The 5,756-nt window shown below is 35.8% G+C and overlaps 1 non-coding gene across 1 annotated transcript; it reads left to right on the top strand.

Moving 5' to 3' along the window:
- The first annotated feature begins 5,218 nt into the window (after positions 1-5,218).
- Positions 5,219-5,359, top strand: LOC114637124. The gene has a single exon (XR_003713731.1). It is a non-coding gene; the product is annotated as a small nucleolar RNA SNORA67 (small nucleolar RNA).
- The last annotated feature ends 397 nt before the right edge of the window (positions 5,360-5,756 follow it).

The following is a 5,756-nucleotide window of genomic DNA, read 5'->3' as shown; positions in this document are numbered from 1 at the left end:
GTGGTGGTCGTTGTCATAGTAGTGTGTGTGTGTGTGTGTGTGCACACGTGGACATCTGCTTCCCTTTTTTATTTTTCTGGTCTGAGATTATTTATTCCCTATGTTTTCTTCATTGTAATTAAACTCTTTAGGTTGGAATTTTCTTTCTAGCACCTTCTATATGGCTATATTTCTAGATAAATATTGCTTTAATTTGGCTATATCATGCAATATATTATTTTCTCCATCTGTAGTTATTGAAAGTTTTGTTGGGTATAGTAGTCTGGTTTTGCATCTGTAGTCTCTTTCAGTCTGAAGTACACCCATCTATGACCTTCTGGCTTTTAGAGTCTTCATTGAGAAGTCTGGTGTAATTGTAATAGATCTGCCTTCATATGTTTTTTAGTCTTTTTCCCTTGCAGCTTTTAATATTTTCTTTGTTTTGTATGTTTAGTAATAGATCTGCCTTCATATGTTACTTAGTCTTTTTCCCTTGCAGCTTTTAATATTTTCTGTTTTATATGTTTAGTGTTTTGATTATTATGTGGTGAGGGGACATCATTTTATGGTCTAATCTATTTTTTTGCTCTGTATGCTTCTTTTACCTTTATAAGCATCTCATTCTTTAGGAAATTTTTCTATGATTTTGTTGAAAATATTTCCTGGGAGTTTGAGTTGGGTTTCTTCTCCTTCCTCTATTCCAGTGGTTCTCAACCTTCCTAATGCTGCAGCCCTTTAGTTCCTCATGTTGTGGTGACCTCCAACCATTAAATTATTTTCATTACTACTTCATAACTGTAATTTTGCTAGTGTTGTGAATCATAATGTAAATATATGATATACAGGATATCTGATATACAGCCTCCAATGGTATTACAATTCACAAGCTAAGAACCACTGCTCTAGTCCTTTTGTTTTTAGATTTGGTCTTTTCATAGTGTTCCAGATTTCCTGGATGTTTTGTGCCAGGAGATTTTTAGATTTAACATTTTCTTTGAACAAGATGTCCATTTCTTCTATCATGTCATCAATGCCTGAGATCTTCCATCTCTTGGATTCTTTTGGTGTAGTTCCTGTTTGAATTCTTAAGTTTTTCATTTCCAGATTGCCTTCAGTTTGGGTTTTCTTTATTGATTCTATTTCTACTTTCAGGTTTTAAACAGTTTTATTCATTTATTTCAACTGTGTTTTCCTGGATTTCTTTAAAGGATTTATTAATTTCCTATTAAGGTACTCTAGCATCTTCATACAGATGGTTTTAAAAAAATTTTTCCTTGTGCTTTAGCTATGCTGGAATATTCAGAGCTTGCTGTAATGGGGTAGCTGGACTCTAGGGGAAACATTGTTCTGGCTGTTATTGTGTACTTATGCTGGTGTCTAGGCATCTTGAGTTGGAATAATTATAAGTCTAGGTGCTTATATCTGTTTTTGTTTTTTGGGGGTGGATGTTTTGTTCCTTGGTTTCTGTTTCCTCTCTGTATTTTAGGAGAGTGTTACAGTTGTGTGTTTCTTGGTAGGAAATTTTTCTGAAGACCTGATAGGTGTTGCCACTGAGGGTTCCAGATAAAATGTGTTTCTGGGTATTGGGAACTGACACTTAGGAATGGGATTAGGCTAGACAGCTGAGAGGGTTCACAAGAGTAAGGATGTAAAAGTGTTCCACAAAGATCTGCCTATTTAGCCTCCTTGTAATGGGGAAGGAAAATAGAGGTTACCCCCTATAGAGCCAGAGTTTCTTATATTTCTAATTTTTCTTGGTTTCTGTTTCTCAGAAGACTTTACCTGATACAACTTAATAATTCCATTACAGACAAAAGATAACATCTCTTGCTATATAGATTTTTCAATTTTTGCTTTTAGTTTTTCTTATTTTATATGTATATGAATTTGTATGACTTTTTTTTTTTTTTGGTTCTTTGTTTAAGACCAGATCTCACTCTGTGGCTCTGGCTGCCCACAAACTTATGTCAATCCTTTTGTCTCAGCCCCTGTGTGCTAGAATTTCAAGTGAAATCCACCATGTCTAGTTTGTATTGTTACATATTCCTTGTAATGTGGAACATTCATCATTATTTTATATAATTTTAAATTATTAATTAATTCTGTTTGCTTGTTGTGTGCTTATGTGCCCATGCACATGCCACAACACACATATGGAGATCAGAGGGTGATTTGCAGGAGTCAGTTTTCTTCTTTTACCACATGAGTTTCAGGGATCAAATTCATATTGTCAGGTTCAATAGCAAGTGTTTTTATCTCCTAAGGTGTCTTAGCATATATCTGTTTATATCCAATTTCTTTGCTTTTCAATTTGCAGGACTCTGTTTTTTTCTTTTACTACATGAGTTCCAGGGATCAAATTCATATTGTCAGATTCAGTAGTAAGTGTTCTTACCTCCTAAGGTGCCTTAGCATATATCTGTTTATATCTAATGTCTTTGCTTTTCTTAAAGTCTGTTTCATTTCATATTAATGCTATTATATTATCTTTACTTTTTAATTTTTACTTTAAGTTTTTTAAAGTAGTAGGTTTCTCTGTGGGTTTTTCATCCATATTTCATTTTGTTCATTTCTTGCCCCTTTCCCAGTTAGCTACCTGCTCCCCTTTTCACTATTGTATCCTTTCACTCCCAGTATTCTCTTCAATTTTTCTCTTTTGTCTTCCTCACCCATCTCCTTTAAAGCCTCTTTATTTCTAGTTATAAGGGCCTCTTTCTAGTTTCCTGGCTTTTATTTATACTCACACACACACACACACACACACCACACCACACACATACACACACCACACACACACAGACACACATACAGAGAGAGAGAGAGAGAGAGAGAGAGAGAGAGAGAGAGAGAGAAGAAGAAGAAGAAGAAGAAGAAGAAGAAGAAGAAGAAGAAGAAGAAGACAGTTTTCTTATGACCATATTTGTCCATTTTTTGTTACTAAGACAAAATAATTGAGATTGGTCTTTATAATGAAAAATGTTTATTTACAATTTTTGAAGCTGAAAGTCAAAGATCAAGCTATACCACCTGATCATCCTTTGTGCCACTCCTTAAGCTACGTCACAATGAATTACTATATGTTAGGAATGCATATAAGAGAGTAAGGTTACATGGTGAAAAAGGAAACAAGAAATAAGAGAGTAGCCAGGCTTGCTCTTTTTATAGCAACTCAGCATTATGGAAATTAAATAGAGTCCTATAAGAACTTCAATATTCCATACCAAAAATGATCCTCTTTGGGGGGTGGGGTAAGACTGGGTTTCTCTCCTGGAATTCTCTCTGTAGACCTGGCTGGCTTTTCTTAAATGTTCTACCATATTTTTATACTACCACTCTAAATTCAAACTCTAACATAAATCTCGGAGCACAAGTCGCAATGAATTTATAGCAGGCTGGAATTTTCATTTTTTCTCATATAATACAAAGATCTTATTTATGTCAAGTCTGTCTTTAATCCACTGTTTATAGTTTCCTTATTGTATTTCAAGATCCATAATTTATATTTAATTTATTTTTAATTATATATAATTCCTTAATATAGCTGTATATTCATATGTTTTCATAGTCTTTCCTTTGTTATCCTGATTTTTCTTATTGACAGAGTCTCATGGATGAAAATATTATTTGCCTTGCTGTGAAATGTTTCTGTCTTTGTTCCACGCTAGTCAATGAACTTGTTCCATTCAAAGGAGTCCTTACCTCAGTTGAAAGGGATACACACATGGATTTTAGATTATCCATAGGATCTACAAAGACAAGAATACACAACAAAGCAAATTGGGCCTGAGCTCTGCCCTGCTGTGGATTGTAAAGAGCGAAATCATCTGCCCTCAGAATTCTCACTCATCAAGTTGTCTCAGCAGAAACGCAGTCTCGGATGAAGTGGGAAGAGGATGAGATCTGAGAAATGAGAGAAAATGATTAGTTTCACTCCACAGATGGAGGATGCTAAATTTTACCTTTTGTGTTATTTTCTAACTGTTGAACTTGCAGACCCTCCCCTGACACACTTTTCCCCATTCATATTTCCACTTGACTTCCTATTGATGTTAACCCTGCTCCTAAAAATAAAACAAAAGCAGCAAATTATAATTTAAAAAAAAAGAAAATATTATTTGGCTGTGTTACTCAGGTAGCTCCACACTCAAGTTTTATTTGTTTGTTTAGGAAAGACCACATATTTTCATTTTTCTGAGATAAATTTCCCAAAGTTCAATATTTGCAATACACTGTAATTTCATGCTTTCTTGTTATAATTATTTGTTTCTTTTTTGTTTGTTTGTTTTGTTTTTCGAGACAGGGTTTCTCTGTGTAGCTCTGGCTGTCCTGGAACTCACTCTGTAGACCAGGCTGGCCTTGAACTCAGAAATCCGCCTGCCTCTGCCTCCCAAGTAATTATTTGTTTCTTAAGGGAATTAAACCTACTACATCATAGGCAAGCACTTAACTATTGAGCTACATTCCCAGTCCTTTCTGTTCATTTTTTACGGAATAAAATAAGATGTTTCCCGTAGAGAATTTCTATTTCACATTATGACAATCATCAATGTATCAGTGATCTTGTTTCTTTGCATCCCAGCCAGCATTAATGGAGTATAGCAATTTTAACAATATTATTTTTTCCAATGAAACTTTGTTTCAATTTTAAAAGTCTTCTTTAATTTCTCTAATGCTAAGTTTGGTGCAATTTTCTCCCCTCCTCTCACTCCGAGTTTCTTAATTGAGATGAATTTTTAAAAACACTTTAAAATTATATTTAGCCTTCTGGTCTGTGCTTCAGCTCTGCACCCAATTCCACAAAACCCAAAGGAGGTGGGGCTCCCAGGAGCTCTAACCCCAGCAGTATCTTAGGTAAGGAGACAGCAACACCTGCCCCAAACAGGGAATAACTGGGACCCACTGGGACCCAGGAATTCACTCCTAGCCAGAGGCACTGGCTCCTCCAGGTCTGCACCCAAACACTGACCAGATCTTGGGCTTCAGCTCTAACTCCAGCAGCAACATCCACCCAAAATAGTTCTGACACAACCAAGATAGTAGGAAAGACAGGCTCTAGTCAGAGACAACGCAGGTAGCATTAAGGAGATCCAGATGGCAAGAGGCAAGCTCAAGAACATAAGCAACCCAGGGTACTTGGTATCAAATAGGTTACCAATGTTAAATCAGGAGCAGATAAACCATCTAAATAGTCCCATAACACCAAAAGAAATAGAAGCAGTCATTAAAAGTCTCCTCACAAGTCCAAGGTGATTCTCTATCCAAAGGGATGACTGTGCCCTTTTCAGGAACATAGCAACTTGGAAGAAAGCCAGGCATGTCCAAGGTCTCTGGTGAACAAGGAATATTTGTTTCCTTTGCCTTCCTTTGGCTGCCTACATGTAAAAAAGAAAAAAGAAAAAAAAAAAAGAAAAGTCTCCCCACCAAAAAAAAAAAAAGTCCGGGACCAGACGGTTTTAGTGCAGAATTCTATCAGACCTTCAAGGAAGACCTAGTACCAATTCTCTTCAAACTATTTGACAAAATAGAAACAGAAGGATCACTACCCAGTTCATTCTATGAAGCCACAATTACACTCATACCTAAACCACACAAAGACCCAACAAAGAAAGAGAACTTCAGAACAATCTCCCTTATGAACATCAATGCAAAAATATTCAATAAAGTTCTAGTGAACCGAATCCAAGAACACATCAAAACAATTATCCATCATGATCAAGTAGGCTTTATCCCAGGAATGCAGGGTTGGTTCAATATACAGAAATCCATCAATGTAATCC

Source organism: Grammomys surdaster, unplaced genomic scaffold, assembly GCF_004785775.1.
Source record: "Grammomys surdaster isolate TR1022 unplaced genomic scaffold, NIH_TR_1.0 125178, whole genome shotgun sequence".
In the NCBI taxonomy this organism is placed as follows: Eukaryota; Metazoa; Chordata; class Mammalia; order Rodentia; family Muridae; genus Grammomys; species Grammomys surdaster.
The sequence above is the reverse complement of the archived record's forward strand: the minus strand, read 5'-3'. Positions and strand labels throughout refer to the sequence as shown.